The 18,259-nt window shown below is 49.1% G+C and overlaps 1 non-coding gene across 1 annotated transcript; it reads left to right on the top strand.

Annotated features, from left to right (window-relative positions):
- Positions 1-1,304: 1,304 nt before the first annotated feature.
- Positions 1,305-1,411, top strand: LOC126025025 (U6 spliceosomal RNA). Its single transcript, XR_007501076.1, has one exon. It is a non-coding gene; the product is annotated as a U6 spliceosomal RNA (small nuclear RNA).
- Positions 1,412-18,259: the final 16,848 nt, after the last annotated feature.

The raw sequence follows: 18,259 nt of genomic DNA on the forward strand, positions 1-18,259 counted from the left end.
CTCTCCAAAGATGGCAGACTTTGCAACCACTGAGCACAGGCCACACTGCATCAGTTTCTTTTACTGGGAGCATCATCTTATGAGGAGACAGGAAAAGTGAGCTCTCCCGAGAAACTTTCCTCATTAGACAGGAGTGTAAGCATTTTATCAATGGTACTACAGTTCATGTTGACATAAAAAGTGCTTTCCAAATCTACACTAAAACTTGTCCTGGATCCCTCTTAGTCATGGGCCCTTCTGAGAACTTGTCCTTGTTCCTAAGGCTATTCACGGTATCCCCTTAAAGTGGAAGAGGGAGCAAAGAACCCAGTATGACCACCAATGTAGCTAAAAGTTGTTTGGCATCTCTTGGTCATAACAAAACATCATTTCACTACCTTAACACTCTGGAGGTCACAATATATTGGGGAAAAAGAAAACACACACACAAAGAACCCAACTTGTCAGAAAAGCAAGTCAGTACTCTACTTTTCCTTAACAGTGTGCAGACCTTTACACAAAAGCAATTCAATTCAGCAGAGGGTCTTGTTATATAACACAGTAAGTACACCCAGTGCTGTTAGTGGTCAGTAAAAACACTAACACTGGGAAAGTTATGCTCAGACCCAGTACAACATTCATATAAATAGCACATAATAGACAGTGGCTCCCCCCAACATAGGTTTGACAACAAGAATTTTATATATTAAATTCATGGTAGTGTGCATTTATAAAACTAAAAATGCCATTTCAAATCACAGACATCACTTCCAGAATGGTGTTGTTACAAGACAACAGGGATAAATGGGCCCTACTTGGAGACGCTTAACCCCACAGCAAAGAAATGCTGCATTTTATGAAAAACACAAGAACCTTGAACCCTCGTCCCTACTTGACATAGGCACAGTTCACGAATGTCAGCAGACTTATGCAGAGAAATCAGCAGGCCAGGTTCTAAGAAACTCTAAGAAAGTTCCCCCAGACAATAAGACAGGGATTGATGCAAGCCAATGAATCAATCAAGAGTGTAATGACTGGGGCCGGGCGGTGGCGCTAAAGGTAAGGTGCCTCCCTTGCCTGCCCTAGCCTTGGACGGACCGCGGTTCGATCCCCCGGTGTCCCATATGGTCCCCCAAGCCAGGAGCAACTTCTGAGCACATAGCCAGGAGTAACCCCTGAGCGTCACCGGGTGTGGCCCAAAAACCAAAAAAAAAAAAAATAAGAGTGTAATGACTAAAAATTTATTGCATTACAGTCAAGTGAGAGGCTGATCACCATTCTCTATTAGCAGGCCAGACAGAGGCTGTTAAAAATATTTTACATTAGTGCTCGCTTCGGCAGCACATATACTAAAATTGGAACGATACAGAGAAGATTAGCATGGCCCCTGCGCAAGGATGACACGCAAATTCGTGAAGCGTTCCATATTTAAAAAAAAAAAATTTTACATTAGACTAACTCCTCCCAACTATTTATATTGGTGAGAGAGATTTTTCTCATCATAAATACCTGAACGTTGTGCAAGATATCAGAATGAAAGCTATAAAACTGTTGGAGACTGTTTGGAATAATTAAAAAGCCCTCTCACTAATCAAAATGAAGTTTCTGAAAATCTTAGCCAAAATGCTTTTACTACAAGCTGCTTGTGGCCTTCCTTGTCCTTGGATCCAAAGAAATAGAAATAGCCTAGAGCTAGGGAGATACTAAGCTCCAAGATGTCCTTGTATAGACAGGGGTCAAAAGGCCCAAGCTGAGATTATATTTTGTACTTTGTTGCTCAAAAATAATGTAAATCTAGGGGCCGGGCGGTGGCGCTGGAGGTAAGGTGCCTGCCTTGCCTGCGCTAGCCTAGGACGGACCGCGGTTCGATCCCCCGGCATCCCATATGGTCCCCCAAGAAGCCAGGAGCAACTTCTGAGCGCATAGCCAGGAGTAACCCCTGAGCCTCACAGGGTGTGGCCCAAAAACCAAAAAAAAAAAAATAATGTAAATCTCTTGACTGATGATAATCTTATTAACCTTGGAAAATCAAGATGTTCCCGTGGAAAATTACAGCAATTCCTACTATTCCCCACCCCTACTCTCTCTGTTTTTGTATTGTCTATAAAAGGTCTAATTTTTCTTTTATTAAACGGACTCCTGATCGGACCCTCGTCTCGAGTCTCATTATTTCCCAGCCCCTCTTCCATTTCAGGCCGGATTCTTCTTCGAGAATTGCGAATTACTGACGTGGTCTCCAGCTTTACCCGCTGGTCGGGGTCCCTGGAAGGCCATATAAAACAAGGCTATCCAAAGTGAACTAATGTAAGTGCTGACTTAAAACACACGCCACAGTCCCATTAAAGGGGCTGGAAGTCTAGAATAACCAAAAATGAATGATGCACCTTTAACTACTCCCGTTTGCTCCCCTTACCAACGACCTCTTAGAGGACAGTGTCCCCAGAGGCTGTTGTAAGACAGAGTAGAGAGAGCCCCGGTGTCTATCTCAAAATTAATGAGAGTCCCCTCCACTTCAAAGTTTACCCTGAGCTCGGGAAGGGAATCTGAGCCCTGTCTTCCCTAATCGTCTTCTAGTGCCAGTACATGGGACAGGACAGGCCTGTTTCCCTTTTTCTAAGGCATTCTTTTGCCCAGTGCTCTTTCTCTTTGCAATATGCACATTGGTCTGGATCCAGAGCAGGTCACCGCCAGTGGCCCAGGTGGCCCTGTTTACCTCCTGCACCTTTCTTATATCCTGTATTATTTACTACTACAGCTAGAATTTTTGTCAGCTCTTTATTCGTCTTCTTATTCCACTTATCTTCTTTCTCCTCCTTATGTTCAGAAAATTTTTACCAAAATTTTCACTATGGCAATTCACTTATATGGCCCTCAGTTTAAGAATCTAGGGCCTAATATATTCCTGACCTCCTCTCACTACCAAAATGTTGATGTGACCAGTAGGATATTGCAAGACTCATTAGCACTCATCTGCTATTGCAAAAAAACCTAAAGTAAACAGCAGCACTTTGTAATATTACATGAATTACAGCTGCTACATTATTTATATTTTGAAAATTTTGACAGATATAACAAAATCTATATGTTTCAGACCTTTAAATAGTGACTCATAAATTTTTTAGCAAACTAAACATAGTTTTATCAGCTCAGTGCTAACATTTCAAAACATTTTCCATTTGAGTTCTTTGAAGCTATGTTACCTTTAAATACTTCCAAGATATCTCTATCAACACATTTTTGTGAACCAAAAAAGGTCTCGCATTATATTGTAATGTATACACTGTTTATGAATGACCATCATCACATAATCCTACTCAATGGAGACACTTAAGAATAATGCTGGGGCCGGGAAGGTGGCGCTAGAGGTAAGGTGTCTGCCTTACAAGCGCTAGCGTAGGACGGACCATGGTTCGATCCCCGGAGTCCCATATGGTCTCCCCAAGCCAGGGGCGATTTCTGAGCTCATAGCCAGGAGTAACCCCTGAGAGTCAAATGGGTGTGGCCCAAAAACCAAAAAAAAAAAAAAAAAGAATAATGCTGAGAAAAAGAAAAAAAAAAGAATAATGCTTATGCTTTCTGGCTCCACTCTAGGACAACCTGTGTTATAATACTCTTTGTGAGTTATAGTGGGAGAGGAAACCACTAGATCAGAGGCAGGCAAGATAACTTTTACCCAAGGAGGGGAATTCTCACATAGGTCCCTCCATACTATGATGTAGGGCTGCTGACCCGGATGACCATGTTTCCCAGGCTAAAACACAACAGCTTAAAGAAACTTCAGGTGGTCATCTGACCTCAAAAGTTGGCCATTCAGCTGAACAGAAGGTCTGCCATTTTCCTTCCTTAACAATTAGAGAGGTTTCTAATGGAGTTGAGGTAGACTGTCCCATAAGACAAAAACAAATACAACAGAGAATTCTCAGACAATAGCTGAGCTGGCCTGACAGATGTGAATCCTGGCCTGACAGAGATCCTCCAGATCCACTCAGAAATAATGAAAACAGAAACAGAAACAGGACAAAAACAAATACCACAGAGAATTTTCAGACAATAGCTGAGCTGGCCGAACAGATGTGAATCCTGGCCAGACTGATGTAGATCCCCTGGATCCACCCAGAAGGAAACAGAAACAGAAACAAGACAAAAACAAAATCACAGAGAATTCTTAGACTAATAGCTGAGCTGGCCAGACAGATGTGAATCCTCTGGATCCACCCAGAAGAAAACAGAAACATAAACTCTCAGACAATAGCCGAGCTGGCCTGACAGATGTGAATCCTGGCATCCTGACAGATGTAGATCTTCTGGATCCATCCAGAAGAAATGAAAACAGAAACAAACATGAAAAACAAATTGTTAGGTTCAGAATTTCCCTGTTCCCTTTCGAGCAGCCCTGGGCGCTTCAAAAAGAAACCAAACCAAAAAAAGAAACCAAACGACCATGTAAATGCAAAGGTGAGTAGTTTATTTCTGGCGCCAGGGTCACCTGCCCATGAGACAGGTCTCCGAACAAGGGACCTCTAGCAAAATTTAAGCAAGGCTTTTATATGATTTTACAGAAAGCAGTTATCAGTTCATCTTACCCTGTGATTACAGCTGCTTCAGCATCTAGCAGTTTCTTAATTCATTAAGAATGAGTCAAAGGAGCACAGCAAAGACTGTGTTAGTGTGGAAATTGTATAGGCCCAGCAAAATATAGGAGACATGGAAAGAAAAAGCCTTTGCCTAAATACAAGAAGACCTTACCCCTGAAGTTTTCTGGCACAAGACGAACTCTAGGCTTCAGGCATATTAGGTTGTCCAACCCAAGTCATTGTCTGTAGTGCAAATACACTTTTATTTTTCACACAGTCACTGCTGTTGGTGTCAGGCTTTTGTAGCCAAGGATCTTGAAAAATGTCCATATCCTATATAAGAGTCAGGATGATGCAGAGCACCCTTTAGTTTCACTCACAATTAGAGGGTGATTCAGAGAGCTCAGTCTTTAAAGCAGGTTGTTATTGTTGTTAAGTTCTCTGGGTGTTAAAGGGAAGTCTCTGTTGAATAGGTCTACCTATTCTACCAGATCAGTGGTAGAATCTTTCCTGGTAGAGGATTGCATTCAGGTGATATAGTACACAACCATAGTTGTTTTGTAGATGGCATCCTTGGTTCAGGGGTAAATGGACAATGCCCATTCTTTCAAGACATGAGCCAGGTCTTTATGCCAATGTCCAGGGTGTAAGGTCCTACTGCATTACAAGATTTGTGTGTTCCCATCTCTATAAGATAAGAACGTTTTTGTATATAGTTTCCCATTTTAATGTGCCTATGTAAAGGAAGAACAGTATCACATAGCGAGATTGGTGCCTATGGGGATGCTAGAACAAGTCCAACAATTCAATTGACTTAGTTCTTATATAAACGTTAAATGGAGGAAAACTTTTTACAAACTTTCTTATTTAACAAAGAACAAAGGAATAAAAAGTGGGGAAAATGAACAATCTAACTTAAACAGTGGACCCAATTATCACCGTTTGTGGGAACTAATCAGAAAACTGGTAGAAACCAGTTACACAATGAAGGAAGGAAGAGACCAAGAGGCCACTGAGAGTAAACAAGTAGAAACAGAGTACTGACCTCTTCCCAGCCTGAGAGCCCATCATCTCATTTTTATTTTGAATATATATATGGTAACCCCACGCGAACTGGTCTCTTCCCAGCCTGAGAGTCCGTCCTCCCATTTTTATTTAGGATGTATATGGTAACCCCACGCGAACTGGTCTCTTCCCAGCCTGAGAGTCCATCCTATTTTATTTTCAATATATATGGTACCCCCACAAGAACTGATCTCTTCCTAGCCTGAGAGTCCATCCTCCCATTTTTATTTTGAACATATATATTACCTCCAAGCGAACTGGTCTCTTTTCGGCCTGAGAGTCCATCCATCAATTTTTATTTTGAATATATATGGTACCCCCACTTGAACTGGCCTCTAACCAGACAAAAAAATTACCAGCGAATGTCACGACATACACCAGTGCTGCATCGGCCCACCCATGAGTCACCCCCTTAGTGTAGGGAGAGAAAGGGGGAAAAACTGAGGACCACAATAGAGTCCACCTGAGCTGGAAAACAGGGAAGACTTGGGATAGAGGGGAGAATAGGGGAAGAGCTGGAGGCCTGTCAAGCCTCCCAGAACCCCCTATGCTAGGGAGTAGGCCTCCAGCATACCTGGGAAGAGCTGGCCCCCAGGAACAAGGAACCAGAAGCCAGATATCTGCCTGGCCCCTCCCAATGCTCCTCCCTCCTAGAGTTAGGAGGGGGGAAGCTTGAGGACTCCTAAAAGAGTCCACCATGAAACCACTTCAGGCCACCTGAGCTGACACCAAGGAAAGGCCACCCAGGAAAGGCCTAGAGTCCAGGCCTGCAAAGCGTCCCAGAACCAAGCTAGGGAGTGGGCCTCCAGTAATGGGTGTCTCTTAACACCATACCTGGGAAGAGCTGGCCTCCAGCATCAAGGAACTGAAAGCCAAATATCTGCTGGGCCACTCCCAATCTCCTCCCCCCTAGAGTAGAGTATGGAGGGGGAAAGCCTGAGAACCACTAAAAGAGTCAACCTAGAACCCATTTCAGGCCACCTGAGCTGACACCAAGAAAAGGCATAGAGTCGAGGGGAAAATAGGGAACAGCTGGAGACCTGCCAAGCCTCCCAGCACCTCCCAACCTAGGGAGTAGGCCTCCAGCATGGGGTGTCCCCTAATCCCATACCAGGGAAAAGCTGGCCTCCAGGATCAAGGAACCAGAAGCCAGATATCTGCACAGCCCTTCCCAATGTTCCTCCCCCCTAGAGTAAGGGGGAAGCCTGAGGATCCCTAAAAGAGTCCACCTAGAACCCAAATCAGGCCACGTGAGCTGGCAACCAGGAAAAAATTAGAGACCACCGAAAAATAGGTTAATGGCTGGAGGCCTGCCAAGCCTCCCAGCAACCACCAAGCTAGGGAGGAGGCCACAGGCAAGGGGTGTCCCCTAATCCCATGCCTGGGAAGAGCTGGCCTCCAGGATCAAGGAACCAGAAGCCAGATATCTGACTGATTCCTCCCGATGCTCCTCCACCTAGAATAGGAAGGGGAAGAAACCTGAGGACCCCTAAAAGAGTCCACTTGGAACCCACTTCAGGCCACATGAGCTGGCACCCAGGAAAGGCCTAGAGTCCAGGGGGAAATAGGGGAATGGCAGGAGGCCTGCCAACTCTCCCAGCACCCCCTAAGCTAGGGAGTAGGTCTCCAGCATAGGGTGTCTCCTAACCCCATACCTGGGAAGAGCTGGCCACCAGGATCAAGAAACCGGAAGCCAGATATCTGCCCAGCCCCTCCCTATGCTTCTCCTCCCCCCCCAGAGTAGGAAAAGGGGAAGCCTGAGGACCCCTAAAAGAGTCCACCTGGAATCCACTGCAGGCCACCAGAGCTGACACCCAAGAAAAGCCTAGAGTCCAGTGGGAAATAAGGAACAGATGGAGGCCTGCCAAGCCTCCCAGCACCCTCCAAACTAGGGAATAGGCCTCCAGCATGGGGTGTCACCTAACCCCATACCAGGGAAAAGCTGGCCTCCAGGATCAAGAAACCAGAAGCCAGCTATCTTCCCAGCCCCTCCCAAAGGTCCTGCCCCTTAGAGTAGGAGGGAAGCCTGAGGATCCCTAAAAGAGTCCACCTGGAACCCACATCAGGCCAAGTGAGCTGGCACCCAGGAAAAGATTAGAGTCCAGGGTGAAATAGGTTAATGGCTGGAGGACTGCCAAACCTCCAAGCATCCCCAAAGCTAGGGAGTAGGCCTCCAGCATAGGGTGTACCCTAACCCCATACCTGGGAAGAGCTGGCCTCCAGGATCAAGGAACCGGAAGCTAGATATCTGCCTGGCCCCTCCCTATGCTTCTCCCCTTAGAGTAGGAAGAGGGGAAGCCTGAGGACCTCTAAAAGAGTCCATCAGGAACCCATTTCAGGCCACTTGAGCTGGCAACCAGGAAAGGCCTAGAGTCCAGGGGGAAACAGGGGAGTGAATGGAGGCCATCCAAGACTCCCAGCACCTCCCAAGCTAGGGAGTAGGCCTCCAGCATGGGGTGTCCCCTTACCCCATATCTGGGAAGAGCTGGCCTCCAGGATCAATGAACTGAAAGCCAGATATCTGCACAATCCATCCCGATGCTCCTTTCCCCTAGAGTAGGGAGGGGGGGACTGGACCCTCCCTATGCTTCTCCCCCTAGGGTAGGAAGAGGGGAAGCCTGAGGACCACTAAAAGAGTCCACATGGAACCCACTTCAGGCCATCTGAGCTGGCACCCAGGAAAGGACTAGAGTCCAGGGGGAAATAGGGGTGCGGCTGGAAACCTGCCAAGCCTCCAAGCACTCCAAGCTAGGGTGTAGGCCTCCTGCATGGGGTGTCCCCTAAGCAGATACTTGGGAAGAGCTGGTCTCCAGGCACAAGGAACCTGAAGCCAGATATCTGCCCGGCACCTTCCGATGCTCTTCCCCGCTGGAGTAGGGAGGGAGGAAGCCTGAGGACCCCTAAAAGAGTACACCTGGAACCCACTTCAGGCCACCTGAGCTGGCCTCCAGGAAAGGCTTAGAGTTCAGGGGGAAATAGGGAAATGGCTGGAGGCCTGCCAAACCTCCCAGCACACCCAAGCTGGGGAGTAGGCCTCCGGCATAGGGTGTCCCCTATCACCATACCTGGGAAGAGCTAGCCTCCAGGATCAAGAGACCGGAAGCCAGATATCTGCCGGGACTCTCCCGATGCTCCTCCCCCTACAGTAGAAAGGGTGGGGAAGCTTGAGGACCCATAAAAGAGTCAACATGAATTCCACTTCAGGCCACCTGAGCTGGCACCCAGGAAAGGCCTAGAGTCCAGGGGGAAATAGGGGAATGGCAGGAGGCCTGCCAAGCCTCACAGAACCAAGACAGGGATAGTCCTCCAGCATGGGGTGTTCCCTAACGCCATACCTGGGAAGAGCTGGCCACCAGGATCAAGGAACCGGAAGCCAGATATCTGCCTGGCCCCTCCTGATCTGCTCACCCCTAGAGTATGGGAGGGGCAAAGCCTGAGGACCCCTATAAGAGTACACCTGAACCCACTTCAGGCCACCTGAGCTGGCATCCAGGAAAGGATTAGAGTCCAGGGGGAATTAGGGGAATAGATCGAGGCCTGCCAAGCCTCCAAGAACCCCCCAAGCTAGAAAGTAGGCCACCGGCATGGGATGACACCTTACCACATACCTGGGAAGAGCTGGCCTCCAGGATGAAGGAACCAGAAGCCAGATATCTGCCCAACCCATCCCGATGCTCCTTTCCCCTAGAGTAGGGAGGGGGGAAGCCTGAGGACTCCTAGAAGAGTCCACCTAAAACTCAGTTCAGGCCACCTGAGCTGGCACCCAGGAAAGGCCTAGAGTCCAGGGGAAATAGAAGAACGGCTGGAGAACTGCCAAGCCTCCAAGCATACCCAAGCTATGGTGTAGACCTCCTGCATGGGGAGACCCCTAACCCCATAAATGGGAAGAGCTGGCCTCCAGGATCAAGGAACCTGAAGCCAGATATCTGTCCAGCCCCTCCCGATGCTCCTCCCCCCTGGAGTAGGGAGGAGGTAAGCCTGAGGACATCTGAAACCCACTTCAGGACACCTGATCTGGCACTCAGGAACAGCCTAGAGTCCAGAAGGAAATAGGGAAACAGTTGGAGGCCTACCAAGCCTCCCAGCATCCCCCAAGCTAGGGAGTAGGCCTCTGGCATGGGGTGTCCCCTATCCCCATACCTGGGTAAAGGTAGCCTCCAGGATCAAGGAACCATAAACGAGATATCTGCTGGGACACTCCTGATGCTCTGCCCCATTAGAGTAGCAAGGGTGGGGAAGCCTGAGGACCCCTAAAAGAGTCAAACTGGAACCTACTTCAGGCCACCTGAGCTGGCACCTAGGAAAGGCCTAGAGTCCAGAGGGAAATAGGGAATAGCTGGAGGCCTGCCAAGTCTTTAAGCACCCCCCATGTTAGGGAGTTGGCCTACAGCAGGGGTGGCCCCTAACCGCATACCAGGGAAAAGCTGGCCTCCAGGATCAAGGAACCAGAAGCCAGATATCTGCCGACTCCTCCGATGCTCCTCCCCCCTAGAGTAGCAGGGGGAAGCCTGAGGATCCCTAAAAGAGTCCACCTGGAACCCACTTCAGGCCACCTGACCTGGCACCCAGGAAAGGATTAGAGTCTAGGGGGAAATAGGGAAACGACTGGAGGCCGTCTAAGATTTCCAGCATCTCCCAAGCTAGGGAGTAGGCCTCCGGCATGGGGTGTCCCCTAACCCCATACCTGGGAAGATCTGGCCTCCAGGATCAAGGAAACGGAAGCCAGATTTCTGCTGAACCCATCCCAATGCTCCTTTCCCCTAAAGTAGGGAGGGGGAAGCCTGTGTTCCCCTACAAGAGTCCACCTGGAACCCACTTCAGGCCACCTGAGCTGGCACCCAGGAAAGGCCTATAGTCCAGGGGTAAATAAGTGAACAGCTGGAGGCCTGCCAAGCCTCCAAGCACCCCCAAGCAAGGGTGTAGGTCTTCGAAATGGGGTGTCTCCTATCCCCATACCTGGAAAGAGGTAGCCTCAAGGATCAAGGAACCGAAAGCCAGATAACTGCAGGGCATCTACCAATGCTCCTCCCCTCTAGAGTAGGAAAGGTGGGGCAGCCTGGGGATCCCTAAAAGAGTCAACCTGGAACCCAATTCAGACCACCTGAACTGGCACCCAGGAAAGGCCTAGCGTCCAGGAGGAAATGGGGAACATCTGGAGGCCTGCCAAGTCTCCTAGCACCCCCCAAGCTAGGGAGTAGATCTCCAGCATGGGGTGTCCCCTAACACCATACCAGGGAAAAGCTGGCCTCCAGGATCAAGGAACCAAAAGCCAGATATCTACCCGGCCATGCCCGATGCTCCTCCCTTCAAGAGTAAGGGGAGAACCTGAGGATCCCTAAAAGAGTCCACTGGAATCCACATCAGACCAAGTGAGCTGGCACCCAGGAAAGATTAGAGACCAGGGAAAAATAGGTTAAAGACTGGAGGTCTGCCAAGCCTCCCAGCACCACCAAGCTAGGGAGGAGGCCACAGGCAAGGGGTGTCCCCTAACCACATACCTGGAAAGAACTAGCCTCCAGGATCAAGGAACTGGAAGCCAGATATCTGCCAGGCGTCTACTGATGCTCCTCCCCTCTAGAGTAGGGAAGGTGGGGAAGCCTGGGTAGCTCTAAAAGAGTCAACCTGGAACCCACTTCAGGCTACCTGAGCTGGCACCCAGGAAAGGCCTAGAGTCCAGGAGGAAATGGGAAAAAGCCAGAGTCCTGCCAAGCCTCCTATCACCCCCCAAGCTAGGGAGTAGGCCTCCGGCATGGGGTGTCTCCTAACCCCATACCTGGGAAGAGCTGGCCACCAGGATCAAGGAACCGGAAGTCAGATATCTGTCCGGCCCCTCCCTATGCTTCCCCCCCCAGAGTAGGAAAAGGGGAAGCCTGAGGTCCCCTAAAAGAGCACCTGGAATCCACTGCAGGCCACCAGAGCTGACACCCAGGAAAAGCCTAGAGTCCAGTGGGAAATAAGGAACAGATGGAGGCCTACCAAGCCTCCCAGCACCCCCCAAACTAGGGAATGGGCCTCCATCATGGGGTGTCACCTAACCCCATACCAGGGAAAAGCTGGCCTCCAGGATCAAGAAACCAGAAGCCAGCTATCTTCCCAGCCCCTCCCAAAGGTCCTGCCCCTTAGAGTAGGAGGGAAGCCTGAGGACCCCTAAAAGAGTCCACCTGGAACCCACATCAGGCCAAGTGAGCTGGCACCCAGGAAAAGATTAGATTCCAGGGTGAAATAGGCTGATGGCTAGAGGACTGCCAAACCTCCAAGCATCCCCAAAGCTAGGGAGTAGACCTCCAGCATAGGGTGTCCTCTTACCCCATACCGGGGAAGAGCTGGCCTCCAGCATCTAGGAACCAGAAGCTAGATATCTGTCTGGGCCCTCCCTATGCTTCTCCCCTTAGAGTAGGAAGAGGGGAAGCCTGAGGACCTCTAAAAGAGTCCACCAGGAACCCACTTCAGGCCACTTGAGCTGGTAACCAGGAAAGGCCTAGAGTCCAAGCGAAAATAGGGGAATAGCTGGAGTCCTGCCAAACCTCCCAGCACCGCCCAAGCTAGAGAGTAGGCCTCCATCATATGGAGTCCCCTATCACCATACCTGGGAAGAGCTAGCCTCCAGGATCAGGAAACCGGAAGCCAGATATCTGCCGGGATTCTCCCTATGCTTCTCTCACTAAGGTAGGAAGAGGGGAATCCTGAGGATCCCTAAAAGAATCCACCTGAGCTGAAAGACCTGGAATCCAGGGGGAAATAGGGGAAAGTCTGGAGGCTGTCCAAGATTCCCAGCACCTCGCAAGCTAGGGAGTAGGCCTCCAGCATGGAGTGTCCCCTAACCACATTCCTTGGGAAGAGCTGGCCTCCAGGATCAAGGAACCAAAAGCCAGATATCTGCCCAATCCATCCCTATGCTCCTTTCCCCTAGAGTAGGGAGGGGGAAGCCTGAGGACCCCTAAAAGAGTCCACCTGGAACCCAATTTAGGCCACATGAGCTGAAAGACCTAGAGTCCAGGGGGAAATAATGGAATGGTGTTGGCTACCGTGACATGACAGTGGCCACTTTTGCAAAAACCTCTCTGCCATTTTCCAGTCTTACGTGCTGTTTGCTACAAAACCCCTGGGCCAGCAGGAAACAAAGTAATAAATAATTTCTTAGCCCAGGGGAGAGAAACACAGCCTGGAATATAGTTAGATTCCTCTAGTCCACATTCTTGAGTTAACAAGGTACCTTTTATTGTTTGTGCAACATCGGGTTTTTACAAAAGAACTTTGCCCCACCATAAATCTGTTAAGAGTTTAGGAATGTGGCCAGACTACCCAGGGTCTAACATGACTGCCCCCTGCCCACTTTCCATATTTGGGGAATGATGTTATGTTCCTTGTTCCAACCTACCTGTCCTGTGTTTTTACCTTATTTGGAATGATGAGACGGTCTGTGCACGGAAAAGAGTGATTGACACTGCCTTTTGCCTGCCCCCTGTACCTTCTCTATATATGAAGGTGCTGAACCACATTAAAAGCCTTTGAACGGGATTCTGTCTTGGGCCTTATTATTATTAACCTCTCTTAGATTTTTTCAAGGTGTGGCTGTGTGATCTGAGCTTTGCTAAATAAAGGTGCGGTTGTTCGTGAGCCTCTCGTCCACTCTCCGCTGGCCGGGCCTCTTTGGGGGGCTTACAGGACATCCGCATTTTGGCGCCCAACGCGGGGCAGGACCACTACCACACTCGGACGACCAGTCGGCGAGTCTGGAGCCTATTCGTACGTCTCGGAAAACCCCATCAGGGTGGTGCAGAATAGGATAGCCTAACATTAATTTTGATATATTTGTTGTCCCATACACCGCCCCTGATTGGCTTTTGGGGCTTCACCCATCAGATTCGCGAGCATGGGTGCCGCATTGAGTACTGAACTTAAATTCATTCAAGATATTCAGTCTGAATTGAAACGCAGACATATAGAGGTTACCAAAAAAGATATTTGTAATTTTTTGATGTTTGTTCATGATGTTTGCCCTTGGTTCGTTATAACCTGCTCAGAAATTGTTGCATCTACCTGGGATAAAGTTGGGAATGAACTAAGTGATTATTTTGCTAGTAATACTGAACCTGACAAGGAAAAGGTAATTTTACAATATTGGAGTTTGCTTAGAGACATCATTGTAGCCAAAGGCAGCGAGGAAACTGCCAGCAAAATTGTCCGTGCAGCTAAATCCCATCTCGAACAAGTTTCTCGTGAGTGTTCCTGGGCCCCCTCTCGCTCTAACTCTGTCTCTCAGTTTCCGTCTTCTTCCCCTGGCTCTTCATCTCCAACATCACCTACTTTTAACACTGCACCCTCTGTGAAGGACTCTAAGCAGCCCTCCACTTCCCTAACCAATGCTTCTAACACTTCCTTTGCCTCAAAGCTAAAAACTGCTCTTAAAGATCTTCTTGGTGCTTCCCGTCTATATCCTGCCCTTGCCTCAGCTCCGCCACAAGAACTTGACCCACAAGATGCTCAGACCTTGGAAGAGGAAGCAGCTCATTACCATGACCCTCTTGCCGCTAACCCTCCGCCATATACTTTTCCTGCTCCACCAAAATCCTTACTTCCCTCCCTCCCTCCTCCACCTTCTGAAGTAAGCTCCCAACTCACTACAATTACATCCATGGTTTCTCAACTCTCTGACACACTAGTTTCTCAAATCTCTGACATACTCGCTAACGTTCTCGGCCCCAAAACCAATGCTACTACCTTTCCTGTATTTCTCCCTGATAGACAAATTCTTCCCCCGCCTGCTCAACAGCCCCTGCTGCCGCTCCCTTCCTGACCGACTCCCTCCGGTCCCCGTACCAGAGGTAGAGCGCGGCGCGAGCAGGAGGCACAAGCTGCTGCTGGTGTTCTTGGCGCTGCAGAGCAACCCCCTGCAGCCGGCTCTTCCACTGTCGCTGCAGCAGCGGCACACCCAGAATCCGGCTCGGACTCCGAGGATGAATACGCCCAACCCAGTGGTACCGGATCAGCTGGTGGTGAGCCATTGCAGGAACTTCTCCTGCGTTACGAAGCTATAAATAGAAAAGACCTCACTGAACTGCTTCAAGCAGTCAAGAATTATGGCGTCCAGGCTCCCTATACTATATCTTGCCTGGAGGCGCTGGGAAACGGTGGCGCTCTCCTACCTTTTGAATGGAAGTGAGTCGCCTCCACCACATTGCCACATAAGGTGTATTTGCTTTGGGAAACTAATTTTCTAAAAACCTGCCGTGACCTGGCCAGAGGAGACAAAGAGTGTTGCCTTATGCTTTCTGGATCACCCCCTTATGATACTCTTCAACGGCAGCACACCCTTCCTTCTGAAATCATTACCAACACAGGCTTTGCCGCCATAAAAGCTTGGTGAAACCTCCCTAGAGAGGGCGGGGCTTATTCCCCACTGAGTCAAATTACACAGGGCCCAGATGAGGCTTACAATGCTTTCATAAGTCGCCTCCTAGAGGCCATTGAACAAATTCTTGGTACTCCTTCCTTTGAAATGAATGATCCTTTGGTCAAACAACTGGCTTATGAAAATGCCAACGCATCTTGCAAAGCCCTCTTAAAGAGGTGCATGACGGGTAAATCCATCCATGATATGATTGACCTCTCTTGTAATGCTGATCCTATTGCCCACTGCATTGTTCATGCTATGGCTGCCATTTAGTCCCAGTCCTCAGGAAATTTTGCTATTCTTGCAGCCAGGCAGGTCATTTTGCTTCTCGCTGCCCCCAACGTTTTGCCCCCGTCATGCAAACAGGCACGGCAAACCCCCGCGCCCCATTTTGTCCACACTGTCGTCGCGGACGTCATTGGCTTGCTGAGTGTACCGCCACCAGTGATATTGCTGGTAACCCTCTTCAGCCTAACCCTCGCCTTTCGATGCAGGGAAACGCCTGCAGGGGCCGGCTCCGGGCCCCGCGCTTCCCAATGCAACTTTTTGTTCCGGCTTCGGAGCCCAGACAGCCGACACAGCCCACCCCAGCCCCCCCAAGCTTTTTATCAGCAGCACCAACAGCCTTGCCAACCTCAGCCTCTGGTTCCCCTCGCGCTGCTCCCCCCTCAGCAGCCTCCCTTATCCGAGCCACTCCAGGCAGCGCCGGATTGGACTTGTGCACATCCTCCCCCCAGGTTTTAACTCCCGAACATGGTGTCTGCCAAATTCCAACTGGCATTTTCGGTCCCCCACCACCCGGACACTTTTTCATGATTATTGGTAGAGCATCTATGACCATCAAGGGCCTTATAGTGCAACCCTCTGTTGTAGATAATGACTACACAGGAGAAATTGTACTTCTTGCAGTCGCCCCCTTTTATCCAGTTCAGGTGTTACCTGGCAGTGCATCGCGCAAGCCCTCCCTCTTCCCCTTAATAGTACTCTGCCCTCATTGCCGGAAATACGCGGCAACACTGACCCCGGATCTTCTGACATTTTCTGGGTGCGTGCCATGTGTAAACTTAGACCTCCCCTCGTCATTACTGTGGAAGGCAAGCCCTTCACGGGTCCCCTCGATTCTGGCGCGGATACTACTTGTTTCTCTCCCACTGATTGGCCCCCAGATTGGCCCACCACCGCCTCCTATGACTCTGTCTCTGAAGTCGCAGGCACCGTCAAACAAGTCCTCGTCAGTGCCAATAAATTGGTATGGCAAGACGAGGACGGGGACACTGGCCTTGTTTGCCCATACATTATTCCTGATCTGCCCATTAATTTGTGGGGCAGAGACATTATGGAGCAAATGGGTGTTTATATCATCAAATGCAGAAATCCTGCTGCTCTGGCACAAATGATGCATCAAGGCTATACGCCCTCTAAAGGCCTAGGTAAAAACTTGCAGGGCATTTCTAAACCCATTCAACCTGCCCCCAACCCCGGCCGCCTTTGATTGGCCTATGCGTCAGCCTTATGACAGTTACTTCCCTGCCTGCACATCCCGAAGACAAAATCACTTGGCATTCGATACACCTGTGTGGGTCGGCCAATGGCCGTTATCTGCTGAAAAACTCCAGGCCGCCTTAGCCCTTGTGCAAGAACAGCTTGAGGCTAACCACATTGAACCCTCCACTTCCCCCTGGAACACGCCCATTTTTGTAATTCGCAAAAAATCCGGCAGGTGGCGCCTCCTCCACGACCTTAGAGCAATCAATAGAACTATGGTTCCTATGGGAGCCGCTCAGGCTGGCCTCCCGGTACTGTCTTTCATTCCGTCTAACACTTTCAAAATGGTTATTGATCTTAAGGATTGTTTATTTTCCATCCCTCTCCACCCCGATGACTCTAAACGTTTTGCATTTTCCATCCCAGTTCCCAATTGTGCTGGCCCATGTCCTCGCTATCAATGGAAAGTCCTACCTCAAGGCATGGCCAATAGTCCCACCCTTTGCCAAAAATATGTAGCCTCAATTATTGATCCCTTCCGTGCCTTGCACCCCTCGCTTCATATTTTGCACTATATGGATGACATTCTCCTCGCCTGTTCAGATGAATACCTCTTGCGTTCAGCCTCTTCCGAATTAACTTCTCTTCTATCCTCCAAAGGCTTTCACATATCACCAGACAAAGTACAAGTTTCTCCACCACACCTTTTTCTAGGATTCGAACTTCTACCTTCCCAAGTTAAAACCCAAAATGTGCAAATTCGAACACAGCATCTCAAAACACTTAATGATTTTCAACGTCTCCTTGGTGACATTAACTGGCTCCGCCCTTATCTTAAACTCACCACAGGAAACCTCAAACCCCTCTTTGACATTCTCCAAGGAGATTCTGATCCCACTAGTCCCCGTTCTCTTACCCCAGAAGCACACGCTGCACTCGACCTTGTCAATCATGCCATTCAAAATCAATTAATCACCTACTATAACCCTTCTGCTCTTCTAGCACTAATTGTTTGTTCCACTGCCGTAACCCCTACCGCTGTCCTTTGGCAAACAGCCCCCCTTTATTGGTTTCATCTTCCTTCCTCTCTGCCTAAAACACTCTCCACTTATCCATCCTCATTTCTCCAACTTTTACAACAAGGTTGTGACATTTCCCTTAAGCTCTTTGCTAAACACCCTGATAAATTATTCTTCCATATTCCTCTCCACAGCTGGCTTGGCTCGCAGACAACGATCAATCCTGGCTGCTTTTTCTCACCTACTTTCAAGGCACTCTTTCTACACACATGCCTGCTGACAAGCTTCTCCATTTTCTTAACATACACCCTGTTGTGTTTCCAAAAATCACCAGACATCAGCCCATTCCACATGCCTCCCTCGGTTTTACAGATGGTAGTTCCGACGGTACAGCCTCCTTTTCTGTTGATGGTACCCATCACACTACATCCACTACCCACTCCTCTGCCCAGCTTGTTGAGCTAGAAGCAGTTCATCAAGTCTTTCTTTCCATCCCTCAGGCCTTTAATTTATACACTGACAGCCATTACATTGCATCATCTCTACCTCTTTTAGAAACTGTCCCATTTATCAAACCCTCCACTCCTGCCTTCCACCTTTTCTTTAACATACAACAACTTATTTTACAACGATCTCATCCTTTTTTTGTGTCCCATATCCGTGCTCATTCAGGTCTTCCAGGCCCACTAACACTAGGCAATGCCCATGTGGATGAAGCCACCCGCACCTCCTCCTCCAACCTC

The sequence above is a fragment of the Suncus etruscus genome, chromosome 12 (genome assembly GCF_024139225.1).
Source record: "Suncus etruscus isolate mSunEtr1 chromosome 12, mSunEtr1.pri.cur, whole genome shotgun sequence".
Taxonomy (NCBI): domain Eukaryota; kingdom Metazoa; phylum Chordata; class Mammalia; order Eulipotyphla; family Soricidae; genus Suncus; species Suncus etruscus.